This window comes from Diplotaxodon limnothrissa, linkage group LG14, assembly GCF_057381915.1.
Source record: "Diplotaxodon limnothrissa isolate DT_005_m linkage group LG14, D_limnothrissa_male_GT1.1, whole genome shotgun sequence".
Classification (NCBI taxonomy): domain Eukaryota; kingdom Metazoa; phylum Chordata; class Actinopteri; order Cichliformes; family Cichlidae; genus Diplotaxodon; species Diplotaxodon limnothrissa.
The window spans coordinates 1166302-1187664 of record NC_140609.1 but is presented as its reverse complement, the minus strand read 5'-3'; the positions used below and the strand labels follow the sequence as shown (position 1 = coordinate 1187664).

The following is a 21363-nucleotide window of genomic DNA, read 5'->3' as shown; positions in this document are numbered from 1 at the left end:
CCATATAAACTCCTGGACTACCTCCATGTTTAATGCCAGGAAGTTTGGGTTATTTTGTATGCCAGGCAGGCTTGTTCTGTTCTGTTAATACTGCTGGGCAGGAACCGGGGCTGGGACAGACATGTAGTGATGAACTGTGCTGAAGTGGGGGGGAGGGGCTCTTATCATAATCTCATCCTTTCCCAGTACACAGACTGTTGCCCAATGTCACTGGGATGGTAATATATGAATTATCTACAGTGATGAGTGTTATGTGACTCATTACCAGTGATGGGAATAACACCGTTACTTTTTTCAGGAACAAGTAGCGAGCCGAAATAGCTCAGTTGGGAGAGCGTTAGACTGAAGATCTAAAGGTCCCTGGTTCGATCCCGGGTTTCGGCAGCATTGGGGAAGCATTTTGCAGGGATAGCTCAGTAGGTAAAGTGGTCGCCCCATGATCGGAAGGTCGGCGGTTCGAATCCACTTAACGGCTACCCTGAGGTACCCCTGAGCAAGGTACCGTCCCTACACACTGCTCCCCGGGCGCCTGCTTAGTGGGCTGCCCACTGCTTCACTGAGTGAATGGGTCAAATGCAGAGAAAAAACAAGTAATTTCCCCATGGGGATCAATAAAGTATCAAAAAAAAAAAAGTAATCTAATATTGTTACAATGCCGTTACAGGTACTAACAGGAAAATGTGGTCCGTTACTATTTTTCAACAGACGGTTGAAGCTGTGTTCAGTTTACCGCATCTTATATCAGCTGCACGGAAGTAGCTGTAAGTAATCTGGATGCTACAGCTCTAAGCAGCTGTGCGCGCACCCGCGGATGGCAGTCACTTTCTTATGGCGTTATTTTTGTGCCGCTATTCTGAGCTCACGTAAAAAAAATTTGAGTGCACGTAAAAAAAAGTTTGCAGGTGCAAGTGTTGTATTTTGAGAAGAAATTTATTTTGAGCGAAGAAAAGCTGAATTTGAGTGAACAAAATTCATTCCTGCGTGCAAAAAATGTATTTCAGTGTTTGCTATCATCCACGCACACACACACACACACACACACACACACACACACACACACACACACACCTGGCACACACACACACACACACACACACAACAGCCCCTCTCGCTCAGTTTTTGCATTTGCGCTCGCTCGCAATGTGTTGCTCGCGCTCTCAACATTTCTGCCCGTGCGCGCTCAACTCTTTCTCTACACCGTTATATTTGTGCCACAAAGCCAGCCAATCACAGACTTGGATGCAAAAATATCTGATTGGCTGTTTTGGTCTCCAATCAGCTCGAAATGATGAAATGCAATATCCCAGAATGCATTTCATCCAAAATTCAAACGAGGCAGTGGCGGAGGAACGCAGAGGGGCGGAGTTTGAAATATTACTCTGTCTGGGTTCCAAAATAAACTTTTAAGATATTTTCATGCGAGAATGTTTCTGTGTAAACTTCAAATATCTGCTCGATTCATCAGGACATCACATATTTGCATAAGTGCTCTGACGTTTTCGGAGATAAAATAAACCAATTTTGAATACAAAGATTGCTTTAGAAGCAGAAATGTTGCTACTACATGTGTATCCTAAAAATCTTAAACTAAGAGCCCATCAAATTAAGTTTATGGATTATTGTACATTACAGGCAAAATGTACAGTTGCATTAAACTGGAAAAAATCAGATCCTCCTGCTATTGGTGCTTGGATAAATCCTTTGGCACAGTGTATGGCAATTCTCAAAGACAAGTTAACATATTTTGATGAGATCTGGAAGCCATTTAAAAACTTTGTAAAAGAAGTAAACATCGGACAACTGCTGCAGGAGTCTGGATGAGGGGAAAATTGTTTAGTCTGTGCTAGCTATTTCTATTTCTTTTCCCTTTTTGTTTCATTCAATATCTATAAATGCCACATATTGTACTACTGTATGCATATTTCATGTGTTTCTATTTGATGTAGGTTTGGGAGAGAGCAGAGATGGGAGGTGAGGCGGGAGTGTTCTTATTACTGTGGCATATTACTGTGAAAACAAAGCTTTGTATGCTGTTGCAAAAAGCAATAAAAACATTGTTTAATAAAACTATGCTGAAGTCACAAAGTCTGGTGCTGATTATTAGAAGCTCAAAAAGCACAGATTGATAAATACTTTGGATTTTTGAGTAATGCAGTCGAAGGAAAGACAAAAATACAACAAACACTGTCTTTCCATTTTTAAAATTGAGAACCTGAACTCTCAAAGGGCCTGAAAGTGGATTTCCCCAAACTTCAAAACCTACTAACTCAAAGATTATTGCTGTAAGAATCCTTCATATGAAATCTGATCCCTGCAGTGGGCACAGGATTGGTTTCTATGATTTGGACTGTTCGTTCCTCCTTCACTGCCAGAACCACTTGTTTCAGGGTTATTTGCCTCAGAAGTTGCCTTAGTGGCTTGCCACAATCCCTAACCACAAATCCATGACTACATCAATCAAACCACTGCTGAAATTTGTTGTCAGTATGCTAAAAATCCACAAAACGTGTCCATATTGAGCTGTGCCCAAGATCACACGAGCTTTCCTCTAAAGCTTCATTTTGCAATTATTCTGAGAATTCAAATGTTCTTATATGACATAAGCGCCTCTGATTATTTGGCTTTGATCAGTTATTTGTTGATCATAGGGGAGTGGATCCAGATGCTTTTCAACCTTCCTGTTTTTTCACACATGAACACTCAGCGCTCACTCTCCTGATACAGTCTGGCAGTTCACATGTGCAGTGTAGGCTGAAATACTGGGTAGAGTCCCAAGAGCCAAGAACCTTTAAACAGACAAGCCCACATAAAAGAAAGACCCTACTTATTGGTTCCAGTACCTGTGGGCCCAAAAACAGGTTGCAGCTCACAAGGTCTTCGTGTTCCTAAAGTGTTTGCACATTTTACCACAAAATATGGTAAAAAAAAGAAAGAAAGACGTTTTATTCATAAAATACGACCTTAAATGGTTGAACAACATAGTCCACTGAAATGTTCCCACCAATATTAGCAATGCAAATCAAAGAATCAGCTTTCATCGACATATGTGCCACAAACATCACATCATCTGTATTCATGTGTAGAAATAAAAACACAGTTGTGTTGTTGTTAAAGAGGGAGAAGTTTAGAAAATAACTACTTTGACATATTGTGATTATTGTGGGTCTCATAACTTTGGACAGATGCTTTGCTATTCCTGGTTTTTATTATGAAGTGGAAGACTTTTGCATTTTGTGTGTGATCTGTAAACTTTAATGGAAAATCTAACACATACTATTGATAACAGAGAATTTAAAACATTGTTTATATTTAAAAATGGGGTGTTTGATAAAAGACGCTGGATTACTTGGAGAGGACATTGCGCGACTGTCTTATCGCATTTACTTCACAATAAAATGAGTTGACGCACACTCTGGATTTTGTTAATGCAGTTACATGATTGCTGTTTCTTTCTTTGTACGAGACGCTTTGACCAGACCACAATGTCAGACTCTCTCCTCAGGGCAGGTTTTTGACATAAGAGCAATGTGTGATGGGAAGCGACAAAGAAAAGAACACATATGTTTGAGTGGCTGGGAAGTACAGCAAGTCATCCACCAATCATATGGTTGAACCAGGGGTTGCTCTCTGAAAGGTTTCCTGATTTGGACAGAGAGCACTTAGATATGGGGATGAGACATGTAGTATAAAGTGCTTTGAGTAGAGTAGAAAAGTGTTGTATAAGAACGAGTCTATATGCAACATTCCAGAAATTTCACATTTTATTTTTTCTAAACTCTTAGCAGCAGAAATAGATTTTATTGATCCAACTGTTCTTTAAATTATTGTGATTAGCAAATGGACAAAGACTCTTTGGTGGAACATTTGTAAAGCATTAAACCTCCACACAGCATCACAGGTCAAAGACAGAAAGGTCTCCACTGAGGGTGCACAGGGGCTGACCGGCCCGGTGGTACCCCCAGGTGGGCGTGGCTGTGCTGAATGCAGGGTTTCCTCTCACAGGTTTATTTCAGCTCATGCATCAGAAACTGCACAATAAGACTGTGCATGACATTCAAACAACACGAATAAGCCAACAGTGCTGTATATGGTTTTACTTTGGACCACCTTCAGTTCCCATCAGTGGAACTAAAGTGGTCCAGTGTGTGGTGTTAGACTGCTTTGAAGACATCAGTGATTAATGTCTGTGTGAAAGTGTTCTGCTGTGCTGTTATGTCACTCCCTGCGTCTCTCTTGCTCTCTTCAGCGTGACACCTGATACCTTCCAGACTATGAGGATCGTGTCACTGGCATCATCGTGTGATGTTTCATTTGTTATAATGCGACGGTCTTTGATCCTGTGCTGTCGCATTGAAAACAGACGCATGAATAGCAGCGGTAGTGAAAGGAGCCTTTTTACTGCCTATGTGTATGTGCGCTCGACTGCATGTTTTCCTTACAGCACTGTGTTGTTAAAATGCTGTGACACACACACACACACACACAGTTTCATGGTATGAGTGTACTATACATGCACAGTTCCTGCAGGTGAAAAAAATGGAAGCTTTATGTAATATAAGTCAACCCTGTGATTTAGATAGAGGTGCACGGCCGAGATCAAACCAGTGACTCATATGAAAATGTCATTTTGGCACAGCATGGCAGGGGCAGTCACTGTAAAGATGACCTGAAACTACAGCTAGCTGTTAGCTCACATGTGACGCTTTTTGAAGTAGAGATTTAGACCCGGATAAAACAAAACACATCTGGTGTTTGGGTTGATGGACCAGGCCGCTGTATAAGTTCAGCACAGGTAGCATGTATGAAAACTGTTTAATTAAACTATATACCATAATTACTGAGACTAGTAGCAACGCATTCATAGCCAGTTTGTATCTAACTATGTTAGTTAGGCATGGATTAGGAAAGCAGGTTCTCTAAACCAGGTGTGGGGAACTCCAGGCCTCGAGGGTCGATGTCCTGCAGGTTTTAGAGATCACCTGGGGCAACACACCTGAATCCTGAACAATTAGTTCATTACCAGGCCTCTGGAGAACATTTTAATTTATCCATTTAAACGAGCTGTGTTGGATCAAGGACACATCTAAAACCTGCAGAACACCTCGAGGCCTGGAGCCCCGCTCTAAATAAAAGCGTTCATTGAAAACTTACAAACAGTCAACTTACCTTAAACAGTGTTAGCTGTATTAGTGCACCAGTGACCAGTGTTGGGGAGTAACGGAATACATGTACCGGCGTTACGTATTTAAAATACAAATATGAGTAACTGTATTCTGTTACAGTTACCGTTTAAAAAGGTGGTATTCAGAATACAGTTACTTTGTTGAAATAAATGGATTACACGGCGGTCTTTTCCTGTTCCATACGTTAGGCTGCCCCCTCTCTATTTTTGGTAAAACCCAAACAAAACACGGGAGGCTCTAATGTCTGTGTCTCAATCTAACGGCCCAATGTCAAGTCTACTTGCGGCCGCATAATGACGTGAAGAAATATTTTTAAAAATTACTGTTCAAAGATTTTTTTAATATGAAGGCAACAGGCAGAGTGTTACAGCCCAGTTGTAAGTAAGCTGTTAAGACTCGACTGTACTCTGTGTTCGTGTTTCCTCTGAAACAATAAGTTCTGCAGGAGCAGCCTTTCAACGCCTCTCTCTGTCTCTGCTAGCAAAGTCGACCCAGACAACAAAATGGTAAATGGCCTGTATTTGTTTAGCACTTTACTAGTCCCTAAGGACCCCAAAGCGCTTCACACTACATTCAGTCATTCACCCATTCACACACACTGGTGATGGCAGCTACATTGTAGCCACAGCCACCCTGGGGCGCACTGACAGAGGCGAGGCTGCCGGACACTGGCGCCACCGGGCCCTCTGACCACCACCAGTAGGCAACGGGTGAAGTGTCTTGCCCAAGGACACAACGACCGAGACTGTCGGAGCCGGGGCTCGAACCGGCAACCTTCCGATTACAAGGCGAACTCCCAACTCTTGAGCCACGATCGTCCCGTGGTTCCACCTACGAGCCCGACACAAACCCGACGTATTAGCCAGAGGTCCCTTTACTACAGTCGAGAGCCGCTGACCTGTTTTATATACGTGTGGAATAGTTTTCTATACGAGATCGCTGCAAAAAGTGTAGCCTTACCTAATGTCCACCTACTGTTACTCATTTATATCAAGATTTAAAAATCTAGCTGGTGTTGGTGTGGAGAGTAACCTGCAGTAACAGTAATAAATCACACAGCAATAGTACATTCATGTAGTTGTAAAAAGCATGATAATATATTAAGTAATCCAAAGTATTCAGAATACGTTACTGTCGTTGTGTAACGTAACGGAAAATGTTACAAAATACATTTTGGGGCATGTAATCTGTAATCTGTAGTGGAATACATTTGAAAAGTAACCTTCCCAACACTGCCAGTGACAGCTGATAAAATCTGCTAATGTTATTTGAGCTAGAATGGGCTGTTTGCTAAAAATTCAAAACTCGTGTTGTAAGGGTTCCCGCAAAGATCACAGCCAGATGTTCCCGGCTGGTGTTTCTTGGGACTTGTTTAGCTGATTTTGTTTTTTGTACCTTGCTACAAATATCCTGATTAATGGGAGTCTCTGAGGACTGAGTCGCCAAGAGGCCATTACAGGAACTGCAGTTTCCCGTGCCTTGAGTTCCAGGAGTGAACAAAAGCATGAATTTACTGTTATTCTGTGTGTGTCTGTGTGTATTTGCACGTGTGTTGCATGTCCTGCAGATTGCTTGTTCTCTGGCTGACTGAGTCACTGTGGAACGTTGCCTCCCCTCAGAAAGACTCATCAGCGTGGGCTGAGGTGAACTGCTCTAGTGTAAACTTGTTAAGCAAACACAGCGTGTTATGATTAAACTCATGCTGTCTCAGTGAAGCGCGATATGCGACTTAGAGCATAGCAGCTGGGGAATGTCTCCACTGTCGTCTCCTCTTGTTGTTGTTTTTCCTAATTTCTCCTTTTTTCTTCATTGCAACTTTTCCCTCTGCACAGTTTGTTTCTGTCTGGCCGTCAGCCAGCGTGGAGCAGAGGCCGCTCCGCAGGATCAATGCCCGCTGGCAGCTTCGGCAGATTCTAGCCATCCATCGGTCCCGTCTCCTTCACATCACAAAAGACAGTTTTGTTTTGGGAGGCAAGCAAGCATTTAAAATGTGCAAGGTCTCAGAGTGGAAGTGAATTAGTCGTTGTTGGTGTCTTGAGTGGGACAGCAGGCTGGATCTCAAAGGTGCTGCTCTGTTTTTCATTAACTTGACCTTTTCTGGCTGGTGGAGCATTCAGTTTGTCACTTCTGAGTATACAGCTTTAGCACAATCTGTGCTGTCTGCTTTGGAAAACCTTGTTAAATTCATCAAGTCACGTGATCTGTGCACATGTCAGGGTGCAAACACGTTTGCTAAACTGTTGTTACAGTCATGAAAATGCTCCGGCTAGGATGACAGACACTACAAAGAGCCGGTGACACTCGTTTCTCTCTTTGCTCTCTGCTTTTCGTTACAGCCCAGATGATTGTTGAAACATTGGAGGAGAGGGTAACTAACCCAGCCCTTATTTTGTAACATCTCCATGGCAACGTAAATCTATGTAGGCACTGGAAAAACCCCAATTTAGACCTTACCATTTTTTTTCTTTGAGGGGAACAACAAAGGGGAAGAAGTGAGAGACTAATGCCTCCTTATGTCACTCAGATGTGGTGTTAGATAGTGTGCATGTTGTTTCTGCTAACACTGAGTTACACAGTCTTAATTGTGTGTGTCAGTGTGAGACGCTGGCAGCAGTTGCCAGCTGTCACTTGCGATTAGGAAAGCAGCTGAGTGTAAAACATATGAAAGCGACAGTGTTTGAACAGTTACATGTGTTTTCTTCTTCAGCCTTCACATATTAAGTCTGGTATTAAATAAAAGATTAAAGTACCAAGTCTCACCCAACACAGGACAACTGTACTTGTGCTACATACTAATATACAATATATACAGTACACAAAACAATATGCACTATTGTGTGCTGTTATAAGCAATGACAACAAGTTTGAAACAAAGCCTAAACCTGACCCAGTGAGAATAAGAAAAAAAAAGCCAAAAAGCAGTTCGATTAAATGCAACAGTTTTAACCCAATTAAAATGCCCATTTTAAGAGCAGCGATCAGCATATTTATAGTACGGTAGGAAAACTGCATCTTTTGTTTTTCATAACTCTGGGGTGTGGAGATCCCGGCTGACAGTTGTCCCAGGATAACGAGCTGTCTACTGGGCCTCAACACTAACCACAGAATGTGAGCCAGATGTTACCACATGCTGTGTGACGCAGCACATCCAAGCAGTAAAGTAGAGAAAAATTCTATTATTTTATTAGATTAATAATTAGCGCTATTTGAATGATTTGTCTGGACATTGGATCTGGACATGTCAAAACAATAAGGACATCATCTTCATCGTTACATCAAGCAGAAATCTCCGGGGCTGAAAAGCTTTTTGTTTGAATTTACTCATTAAATTTATTTATGTAACTCTTTACAAACAACACGTGGCCAAAGTGCCGCACAGCAGAAATATCAGCAATGGGAATAATAAATACAATAAATAAATAACAATAAAATACCCACTGAGTGAAAGGCCAGTGAATAAAAACTGAGCTTTTTACCTGGATTTAAAGAGCACCACTGATGTAGACGGCTTAGTGTGAAGTTCAGCTGTGATTTAGGGACTGAGAGCAAGCTCAGCTGACCGGAGAGAACGAGGGGGCGTAGGGCAAATTTACAGTTGCCAGACCATTTAAGGATTTAAAAACCAGTAAAAGGATTTCAAAATAGATCCTAAATTCAATTGGAAACCAGTGCAAGGAGGGCAGAACAGGAGTAACATGCTCAAATTTTCTTTTACCAGTTAAAAAGCGTGCCGCAGCATTTTGCACCAGTTGCAGGTGTGCCAGAGTGCCCTGGCCAGCCCCTCGGGCTTTTTGATGGACTCTTTATTTGCATCACTGTCTAAAACATTGTGATGTTAACTAACTACTGACTGTTGGCCTATTACAGACATATACTTGGTATTTCATAGATATTTCCAAATGGAACTTTTTGCGGTGACATGATGACATGCTACGTGTCGCTCTGGAATTCTTTCACGATACCTTTTTTATCAATTCAAAGCAAAGGAAACAAACCAAAATAATAAAGTTATATATAAATGTAGACATTGGACGGCTGTGTTTGATGATAGGTTCATAATCAGAGCTGTGCTGAATCACCACCGATGTTGTGGACAAAAATGTTCTAATGTTATTTTGTTTGTGTGGTTTGAGATAACAGGAAAATAACAGTGTTTCATCCGTTTTTGCTGGGATGGAGCGTCTCACTGCAATTATCTGACAGATCAATAAAGTATATGCACTCCTGCATTTATTAGAACTAAAATAAGAATGAGGCACCAATACGCAGAACCTGCTTTGGAGATGACAAGTGATTAATAGACAGTTAACTAATTGTCCATCCTATTAAATAGCCTTTGAAGATCATGAAAAGCCTTTTGTTGAACATTTAACACAACTCGAAAACTGGTGTTGTGTTTGATAAGCGATTGAAGTTGGTCAAAAGTTTCAGCACGTCTGATTTCAAAGACTGCTGGACAGATTTCAGGGCCGACACTGTACATGCTTTTCCACAGAAAAACATTACATCTGAAAATAGTTTGAGTGAAGGATCTGAAAAGATGAGCATTTCTGGATCATCATCTTTATTTGTGCAAACTGGTTAAACAGGATCAAGAGTTTGTTTTAACTATGTTGAAAAACACGAATATAAATACATTCATTGTAAATAAGTGCTGCTGAATGCATCCTGTAAAGGTTTCATTAAAAACACACAATGCTGAACTCACACATGTGGCTGTGCTCTCGGCTCTACTTCAGCCCTTCAGTGCTTCACTCTGAAACAAGCGAACAAACGAGACCAAAACATTCTTGTGGCTGAAGTCTTCACCGTGAACCCCACAGTCACAGCTCGCATCCTTCAGATTGATGGATTCAAGCCACGCTCTCGCTTCCTTTAGAGGAAGGGCTTCTGTGTAACCCGAAGCGGTACGAAGCAGGCGCCAGTGAATTCAGCTGAAGCTGTTTGTGCTGAGTCAGATGTGAGCTGTCCTGTATCCAAACAGTGCTAATAAGCAGGGATCGATCACAGCAAACTTTCAAACATCGTTACAGGCAGAACGTCCGAGTCATTCAAAGAACAGCTTCAGGTGTGTGAGAGAGCAATCATTAACTGTGAGCTTCTGTGAGCCCATAGGTTACACCTTTAAGGTAAAAAGACACGTGCAGGACTACGTACAGTAAGAAAGAACTACAGCTTTACAAATGAAACCCACAAATGGGTGTTCCTCAGTAAGTTCCTCATAGCTCGTTGGTGAGCTGTTCTTCTTCAAGATGAAATTAGATTAGATTAGATAGAACTTTATTAATCCCTCGGGTGGGTTCCTCTGGGAAATTCGAAATGACAAACAGTATAACAGATGGGTTCTTGAGAGCTGCTTTTCTCACAATCTAGGTTAAAAAACAGATGTGATAAGTTGGGTTGGGTCTGACTGTGAAACTACACGCTTATTAACTAATTACTAATGAGCCAGTGAGCATGTTGCTTCATACCACAGATAATCCCACAGATAAAGGGAAGGACCGATATTTACACACAGACTTTAGTTTGCGTTCAAAACGAGGGACCAAGCCCAGAAACTAAGCAGGAAATTATTGACAGAGGTCAGGACAGAAAGCAGCTTTCCCATCTACAGAACCAGAGGTCAACCACAGCTATTGCCAGATGCAATGCAGGTTTAAAGCACTTCCGCATCGTCCATGCTTCATATATCTACAGAGACAAACAGTGTCCAACACTAGACAGGTATTCTCAGACAGGTGGGCAAAGGTTTGAAGATCTCTGCGTCATCCTGCAGCTGTGCAACTATGTTACTATTTATGGAAGAAAGTCTGTTTTAAGAATATGAGGTTCTGGCTCAATATAAGAAGCCAATGGGAATTTCTGTGTATGTAGACAACAACATGTCTGCAACAGCAACTGAAGTTGTTTATCACAGTTTATTGTCACATTTTGACAAACTTAATCCAATTCAGCTGCAAACCAATAGCTGCTGTAATAAGATGGCAAAGACTCGTTTTTATTGACAATTTGTTGCTGTTTTCATGTCCCAAAAGTTGAAGACTCAGCTGTGAGTGGTGCCAGACCTGGTCCTGTTCTTCAAAAACCCTTTTAACAGCAAACAACCTCCAGCAGAGCCAGGCTCAGGGAGTGGCAGCCATCTGCACTTCCACATTATTTTAAGACAAATCAAGCAGATTGAAGATCTGGAGTTGATTCCAAGTGTTGATCTTTCATTTGGTAGCTGTCCTCTGGAACTCTGAAGACATGATCTAAAGAGATGATAAAGTAAGATGAATGATATGGTACACTAATTTTTTTGTCAGTTCAAAAGGTCGTCTGTGTCTACAAATATATCATATAGCTTGTATATATAGGTGTGCTGTCTTGTTTTTAAGCACCGGCCTCTGTATCGGACCTGATTCTGTGTTCTGGGAAAAAAGAAGAAGGATCATTTGTTCTCTGGACAGCTGAGACACACACACTCTGTGTGTGTGTGTGTGTGTGTGTGTGTGTGTGTGTGTGTGTGTGTGTGTGTGTGTGTAAGAAGTGTAGACACTGTATTGGAAAAGAACATATGTTAGTGACTGGTCATTAGCTTGGTAAGTGCACTATAGGACTAACCTCACATGTGCTGCACTTTGCAGACTTCCATTCGTCAGAATAACACATTATCTTGAAAGCTCCTGAAAGCACCAAGCATCAAATCATTCCCACAGCATGGAAATGCATGCTTGAAACCTTCGGTGGGGAAAAACAGTGGTCACTGTGTGGACCTGCCATTTCTCTCTGTCTGTGTGTGTGTGTACGGTGCGCTGGGTTTTGTGCAATGCCGGGACCTCACCTAGATTCTTGCCTTCTAGTTTTCGGAAACTGTCGGAGAGCCACGCGTGTCTGTGTGGGAGCCTGGGATCGTCACCGCCGTGTAAGGTCTGATCATCGCACACTGTAAATAAACTGCAGTTAACCTGAGACGTGTTCATGACAACAACAACCAGGCAGAAGTCCCCGAAATCAGGAAAGCCCAAACATCATTTACTCGGACACAACTGACCTCTCACAAGACGTTAATCATAACCATCACAAATTATTAACCCTGTAATATCCACCATGTGACCAGCAACCTGATTTAGGTTCAGGTCTTGACAGCGTGGCAGGAATGATGCTGAAGATGTCGTTAATTAATATTTCAGTTTTAAATGTGACCAGTTCATTTTTTCAATAGGCGGTATATCACAGGCTTCAAAGATCTGCAAATTAAACCATGAGTGAAACATTCCTCACCTTTGGATGCTGCCGGCCTCCTTAAGCCTCTGACAGCTGACTGTCTCTGTGTTTGTGCCTCTCAGCACATCAGTTGGTGAGCACAGCTTTTACTACAGCAACATCATATCACAGAAATAAACTGCAGTGGTGACAGATTCAAGTTCACATAAACAAGGAGTCTTCACATGTCGTGGACAGAGATGGGCAGTAACGCGTTGTAATCCGATTACTTTTTCAAGTAACGAGTAAAGTAAGGGATTACTATTGCAAAATCGGTCATTAGATTACCGTTACTTTCCCGTAGGAACGCTGCGTTACTGCGTTACTAAAACCGTGATTTTTTTGCGAGAATGTCTCATGACAGTGACGTAAGCGAGTGCGACGTTAGTGACAACAGCTGTGTGCAGATCAACAATGGATCACATATCGAGTGCAGAGAAAGTATGAGTGTGCAGCGTTTAAAGCGTGGAAGTACTGACCTTACTTTGAGTTTGATTCCATAAAAAGTGACAAAAACATTAGTGTCCGCTGTGCGTGGGAAGAAAACTTCTTTTTACAGCGAAAAAAACCCTAAACTTCCAACAAGCACCGAGTAGCTACGACGTAATGGGAAACTCACAGAGAAACTCACGGATTCTTCCACTGACCGCGGCACACCTGCACCAGGGTAAACCTCCGCCTGCCCCACTCCTGCTTTACAGGTGAAAATAGAGCAACAGGACCGCTGAGTCTTTGACTTTCTTTATTTTCTGCTGTGTTTTACTTGCATCTATTTGAAAGACTGAGTGTAAACACAAAAAATATTTTATTTTATGTGCTGGAATGTGCAGAAAATAGGTTTAAATGTTAAACTAATTTCTTCCAGTCAGAGAATGTTGCAGATAATTTAATTTTTGCTTGATGCATAAAGTTAAAAGATTAAAACTAATAAAACAAGTTTTAAAAAGAGACTTTTCCATTTGATTACATTTTGTATGATGGATTATGCAGAAAAAGTAGAATTGGGCTGAAAGATCTATCGCTTTATCACCTCTTCAGGTTGTAAATCGTGAAACTGAAGTAACTATTCATCAGTCCATAAAACCTTCTTCCAGTCTTCAGTAGTCCAATGTTTCATGGCCCAGACGAGCCTCTTTTTATCTTATTCTGACGTCTTCTTTCTTGCTGCAGCTCGTCCTGTCAAACCTGCAGCTTGAAGTCTTCTCCTCACAGCTGAAACTGAGACTTGCTCACTACGACCACTGAGCCGCCTATCACCAGAGATGGGCAGTAACACGCACTAAGTACTGTACTTGTAACAAGTACATGTACTTGTTACAAGTACATGTACTTGTTACAAATTAATTAGATATTAATTTGGGGTTAATATCTTACCCAAGGATATTCGGCATGCAGACTTGGGGAAGCCAGGAATCAAACAACCAACCTTCCGATCAGTAGACGACCTGCTCTACTGCCTGAGCTACAGCCATCCCAACTGGTAGTGTATATCTGAAATTTAAAATCTTTAAGTTTCTGACTCTACTAAATTATACTTCTTTAGCATGTTTTGATAATAAGATAAGATAAGATAACCTTTATTAGTCCCACACGTGGGAAATTTGTTTTGTCACAGCAGGAAGTGGACAGTGCAAAAGTTATGAAGCAAAAATTAGAATACAATAAGAATAAATACTGTACACAATGTTACACCCCGGCCTAGGCAACCGGGGTGCAACGTAGAAAAAATAAAAATAAGGGAAAAAAACAAAAACAAAAAAAAACCACTACGGTTCTCCACAAAAATCCCAAAACGAAAGCATCGACACCTATTTACATCAAAGCAAAAATAAGACATTTATTTTCATCACCACACACAAGACGTCAAACTATTTACAACGGGGGGGAAGATCGCGACCATGACATACTGAAACACAAGGCTTAAATACATAGAAGGAGCAATTAGGGAATGGACCACAGGAGGGAAACACAGCTGGGGCAAATTAGAACTGACGAGACAGGGCAAAACGTAAACTGAAAACACTAAGATAACACAGACTTTCAAAGTAAAACAGGAAACACATAACAGTCACGCCAAAAGCAACACACCGACAACACCGAAACGTAACATTTCCCCCCACCCAAAAATCAAACATGTAACCCCAAGTGAAATGTTTGATCCAGACAGATGAAGCCGATGAAGGCTGGAGCGGTCCCACTGACCCTCCAGCAGACGACGAAGGCTGGAGCAGTCCCACGGACCCTCCAGCGAAGGCGGATGAAGGCTGGAGCGGTCCCACGGACCCTCCAGCGAAGGCAGACGAGCAGCTCACCAGCTGCACACACGGACACGCAGCCCACCAGCTGCACACACGGACACGCAGCCCACCAGCTGCACACACGGACACGCAGCCCACCAGCTGCACACACGGACACGCAGCCCCACCAGCTGCACACACGGACACGCAGCCCACCAGCTGCACACACGGACACGCAGCCCACCAGCTGCACACACGGACACGCAGCCCACCAGCTGCAGAAGGCTGGAGCGGTCCCACGGACCCTCCAGCGGAGACGGACGGCGGAAGCGAAGGCAGACGAAGCTGATGAAGCCGGAGCGGTCCCACTGACCCTCCAGCAGACGACGAAGGCTGGAGCCGTCCCTCGGACCCTCCAGCGAAGGCGGATGAAGGCTGGAGCGGTCCCACGGACCCTCCAGCGAAGGCGAATGAAGGCTGGAGCGGTCCCACGGACCCTCCAGCAGACGACAAAGGCTGGGGCGGTCCCCGGACCCCCCAGCGAAGGCAATCCCGGACGAGCCCCCATATGTTACACCCCGGCCTAGGCAACCGGGGTGCAACGTAGAAAAAATAAAAATAAGGGAAAAAAAAAAAAACAAAAAAAAACTACTACGGTTCTCCACAAAAATCCCAAAACGAAAGCATCGACACCTATTTACATCAAAGCAAAAATAAGACATTTATTTTCATCACCACACACAAGACGTCAAACTATTTACAACGGGGGGGAAGATCGCGACCATGACATACTGAAACACAAGGCTTAAATACATAGAAGGAGCAATTAGGGAATGGACCACAGGAGGGAAACACAGCTGGGGCAAATTAGAACTGACGAGACAGGGCAAAACGTAAACTGAAAACACTAAGATAACACAGACTTTCAAAGTAAAACAGGAAACACATAACAGTCACGCCAAAAGCAACACACCGACAACACCGAAACGTAACAACAACTATGTACAGTAGAGAATAAAATATACAATAGGATAAAAATAGAATACAAATGCTGTATACAACTGAGTAAAAATACAACTTTGTCAGAGGGTTTTGCACTTAGTCTTATTGCACATGTGTGGATGTGTTTGATCAGTTGGAGGCTTTGTTGTGGAGTCTGACAGCCGTGGGGAGGAAAGACCTGTGAAAAATCTCCGTCCCACACCGTGGGTGCCGCAGCCACTGAAGGAGCTGCTCAGTGCTGTCACAGTCTCCTGCATGGGGTGGGAGATGTTGTCCAACAGGGATGACAGCTTAGCCACCGTTCTCCTGTCACTCACCACCTCCACTGGGTCCAGAGGGCAGAACAGAGCTGGGCCTGCAGATCAGCCTGTTCAGTCTGTTCTTGTCCCCAGCAGAGATGCTGCCGCCCCAGCAGACCACACCGTAAAAGATGGCTGAGGCCACCACAGAGTCATAGAAGGTCTTCAGGAGTGGGCCCTCCACTCCTGAAGACCTGAGTATCTGCAGCAGGTACAGCCTGCTCTGCCCCTTCCTGTAGAGGGCGTCTGGATTATGAGTCCAGTCCAGTTTGTTGTTCAGATGAACAGAAAGGTACCTGTAGCTGTCCACAGCCTCGATGTCCATATCTTGGATGTTCAGTGGTTGCAGTGGAGGATGTTTGTGTCACGATCCTGGGTCTTAGGACCCAGTGTTTTGAGTTTTAGTTCATCTTGATGTTTGTAGTATGTTAAGCTCATTAGGCCTCCTATGTTCATTTGCTTATTAGTTTCCCCTCGTGTTTCCAACCCATGTTAAGTCTCCCCTGCTCTTCATGCGTTTCATGTCTGTGTCTTACGTTGTCAAGTTCGGGTTGTCATGTCTATGTCTCATTATGTTTCCTGTTTTATTGTGAAGAGGTCTGGTGTTCTGTGTTCATCATGTTCAGTTTTACTCTCCCACTGTGACGTCATTATGTTCATGTGTGCCAGCTGTTTCCCCATGTGTTCCCACTTCCCTCATCATCCTGTGTGTATTTAGTCCGTGTGCTTTCAGTCATTTGTTGTCAGGTCGTCTGCTCATCCATGTCTCATCTCCAGGTACCCATGTCAGTTCACTATGGTTAAGGTTTTTCATGTTTTGTTATTGGTTCACCCAGTTTAGGTTATTGTTTAGTTTTCACCGATGCCCGATTATTTTTACCCTCGTTGCTAGCCTCAATAAACGGCTTGTTTTGTTTATCCACACTACGTTTTGGTCTGCGTTTGAGTCCTCCTCTGCAACACATACGGTCTGCCCCAGCCAGACCGTGACAGTTTGTGCCTGTGGAGGTCTACCAGCAGCTCCTTGGTTTTATCGTTATTATTAATCAGATCTGATCCACCCTGGTGTTAAAAACCAAACAACCATTAGTCTCTGCAGTTTTTGCCACAGTGCCCAAAGTGCGTCTTTTGTGGCAACATTAAAACTGTAATGGGTGCTTATGCAAGCCACTTGTTATTATCCATAGTAAATTTGCAGTTATTGAGACACATAGTTGAACAGGGAGGAACTTAGGCCAGACAACAGAGCTGTGACAGTGACGGTGTTCAACCTTTTTTTCCCAAAAGCATAGTTTTTAAGTTCAAGCGTGTTTGTGCATTAATTACTTATAGGCTGGTCTACTGAAATTCATTAATATCACGTTGCTCTATAGTTCCCTTTCAGCTGAAGCAAGAGAACTAACTGGGACTAGAAACAGGGACAATGTTTGGCACTCTGGTTCCTTCAGCTGGTTCTTCTATTATGGAACCAGCTTGGATTCCAGACTCTTAAGATTAGGACATTTATTTCTAACATTGCAATGTAGCATAAAGATGGTCGTTGTGTTGTTGGAAAATTTATCTGGAACCACTACAGATTGTCTCATATGGGTTTTATGACTTTCTTATGACTGAAGAACTGAGCCTGGGTTATTACATGTCAGTGATTGAGTGAGTGTACAAAGACTCTGTGAAATCAAAGGTGCTCTGCATGCACTTCTTTGATGCCTTGGCTCAGCAAAGGAACTTCACAGCCAGCTGTTTACAGCACTCCACATGCATTTCATTCTGTAACGCTGGTCATTCTGATGTTGTGGTTCAGTCAATGTAAAGAAAGGGCAACTTAAAGCCTCACAGGTTCCCATGAACTGGGAAACATCAGCCCCTCATGCTCATTAGCCACGTGAGTGGGGCCTGAATAGATGGACAGGCCTTCATTTTGAGAAGAGGAGGGGGAAGTTCAATCAAAACCCGCCTGATTCTTGGCTGAGGCCCGCGTCAACTGCTGTGTTGTTGTGTAAAGCAGATAATGTGATTTCCGGACAAGAGTTCTCTTCACACTTCTCTGCAGCAGCGGCCCACTGTGAGGTAAAACTCCTTAAGATGAGCTCCAAGAGGGAGATTTTCTAAATACACTGGACTTAAGCTGACATTCAATAGGATCCTGAGCCATTCAGGATGCTACAGCCGGGTCCATTAAAGTGGCTAAGAACTCACACAGCACTCCTTTATTTTTAAGCACAGGGTGATACGAGGTGATGAAAAGGGCGGAGGAGCTGTGTCAGCCAGTGGAGCGGAAGAGTAATGGCTGATCTAATTTCCACATACACACTCAAATTAGAAATTATGTTATTGCAGTGTCACACAGGAATGTATTCCCAGTCCCTCGTGGTAAACTCGGCCAGCTTGTACAGCAGTTGTTTTTATTATTAATGCTAATTCAAACCACTTGCATGAATCACGGCTCTTTGTATTATGCTGGACCCTGTCGCATCCCATCATTATGTTCTAAATGCTGTTCAGCTCCATGAACCTGTATTTAACATTCAGAAAATGGCAAATAAATAAATAAATAGCCTAAAAATGAATTAAAATGTTTATTAAAATTCATTATTTTTGCACTTCCCCCAGTGTAACGGTGAAACTAGGGGGGGGGAAATCTTTTAAAATATGTTGTGTGCTTGATTGGTGGTGAGTAAAAAAGGCCCAGTTTATACAGGCATGTCTCAGTCTGTTGTCTGCTTTACTCTGATTAATGTAACGATGATGTATGAACATAAACATACGTCACTGTGTCAAAGAAAACTTCAAACTAGCAATTAAGAACTTGAACTCACCGGCAGAATAAAATCCGCCCCCCGACATCTACACTGTCCAACTTCTGCATTTGACCTGAATATAATGTCTGCAGGCCACGACACAGAATGCAAGTTTATTGTTCTGAAAAAGCAAGTTCACAGGACTCTGTGCAGTCTGGGAAAAACTACACGCACCATTACTGCTGCCGTAGGAATTGTGAGGGTAAATAGCATCCAAGTGCACTTGAGCAGGTCTGAACACCTCTATGTAAGCAGATGTTCTGACGGTTTGCCAGTCTTGAACATTTGTGTGTGCATTAACACAATGCCAGTCTTTCCAAGAGTGGCCAGCTGTCACAGTCCTGGGTCATTGGCCCAGAAGTTAGAGTTCAGGGAGCTCACGATCTTTTCTTTTGGATTCTGAGATGCGGTTTATTTTGCAGCTCTGTGTGTGCAGTGTTGTGAAAAAATGTCTGACCGTTCCTGATTTGTCACACTTACATGTTTCAGAGCATCCAACTAATTGTAATATTAGGAAAAGAAAGACTGAGTAAGTAGAAAATAGAAAACGTTTTTAAAAGATGATTTCATTGATTAAGAGACAAAGGTTATCCAAACCTAACTGGCCCTGTGTGAAAAAGCCCCTCTTATTAAATCATGAACTAACTGTGGTTAACCACACGTTTGAAAGCTGAATTCACTAAATACACTCGGGCCTGACTACTAGCAGAGCAGTCCAATCAAGAAATGACTTAAAAACCGACTAAAGATCTGAAAGAGCAGCACATCACGTGGCGATCTAAAGAAACACCCGAGAAACAAGGCCAGTGACATCTATCAGTCTAGAAAGGCTTACAAAGCCACTTCTAAGGCTTGGTGACCAGTGAACCACAGTGAGAGCCATCAGTCAATCAATCCAGAGTCCAGGATTCAACAAAAAGAAAGAGATCGGCATCCATGGGAGAAAACCACTGTTGACTGAAAAGAACACAAAGGCTTGTCTCAAAACATCTTGATGATCCCAAAGAAAAATATTCTTGGTTCAAGCACACTTGGTCCCTGCAGCAGGATAATGGTCCCAAACACACCAGCCAGTCCACCTCGGACAGAAAAACCGACTGAAGACTGTGGAGTGGCGTAGTCCTGACCTGAATCTGATTAAAATGCTGTAGCTTGACCTTAGACTCAATACTTGAAATGTGCAATTCACTTGTATTTTTATTTTTATTCCTATTTATTCTATTTATCCCCTTCGTATATTTTATTTATATTGTCTCTGTATTTATATATATGTGTGTGTGTATAACTCTGTAACTTCTGTCGGTGCTGTGCTTTTTTGGAAATCGAATTTCCCAGAGGAACCCACCCGAGGGATTAATAAAGTTCTATCTTATCTTATCTTAAAAGGTTCATGCTTGAAAACCCTCCAATGTGGCTGAATTACAACAATTCTGCAAAGACGAATGAGCCAAAATTCCTCCACCGTGCTGTAAAAGACTCAGTGCCAGTTATTGCAAATGCTTGATTGCAGTTTTGCTGCTAAGGGTGCTGCAACGCAGCTTGGTCTTTTTCACCCGTAATAATTATAAACTGCATTCAGTGTTTTTTGTGTTAAAAAACAACTGTGCACAACTGTAAAGTGCAGAGAAGCTTTTTGTGTATTTTATGATGTGATAATGTTAAACTATGTGAGTAATACAACCAAAAGAAACAAATTTGGTGTTCTGCTTTAAATAATCTCAGCAGGTATTTGTGTTTAGATATTTGCAGAGATGTTTGGCCTTCATCACACAGCTGCTCAGAACAGTGATGGGAGGATGATGATTTGGGCCATTTTGCAGCCACAGGACTCGATTATCTTAAAATCATTGAGTTGCCCATGCATCTTTGCATGCATCTAGAGTCACATTTGAAGCCATATGTGCAACATCTAAAGCTTGGCCAACACAGTCTGACAGTCCAGTCTCACCTGACTGAAATGCTTTAGTGGGATCTTAAGAGAGCTTTGCAGAAGTGAAAGCCAACAAACTGCAAAGAAGCAACACTGCAAAGAAGAGTGGGCCACAGTCATGCAAGTCAACTCCAAGTTATTACCTGTAAAGATGCTTCTACAAGCTAATGAGTGATGGGCATGCTGCCTCTGTGACTGCACGGCCTCACAGTCAGACTCACAGCAACAGTGTAACCTGAGCGCACAGACGATTGTGTTTCACTCATCAATATTTTAATATTAATCTAATTACTACAGTTAATATGAATGGTGTCAGACAGGAATGCCGAGACAACCATTGCTGGGCTCTGCAGTTGTCCGACGGTATTCAGTGCTGTTCCAACAGGTAGGTATGCAGGCTTTTCAAGAGAAACTAAACCTAAATTACATCAAACTTTATTGCTGGTTCAACCAATCCACTCACATCATCGGGTAACGTAATCTCCCCATCCTGCAGATTCTTTTTATCGCCCAAGCAGAAGTTCCAAGACGTAACATTCAGTCTGCACACGGACGGCCACGCTCACCAACCCAGCCTGTCTGCAACGCTCTGCGCCCAAAGTAAAACACATTAGTAATATATTATAATCTCACTACAGTTTGTTTTCTTCTCAAGAACTGAGCTGTGGG

At 42.6% G+C, this 21363-nt stretch overlaps 1 non-coding gene across 1 annotated transcript; it reads left to right on the top strand.

The window, feature by feature from the left end:
* The first annotated feature begins 311 nt into the window (after positions 1–311).
* trnaf-gaa (transfer RNA phenylalanine (anticodon GAA)) lies at positions 312–384 on the top strand. The gene has a single exon. It is a non-coding gene; the product is annotated as a tRNA-Phe (tRNA).
* Positions 385–21363: the final 20979 nt, after the last annotated feature.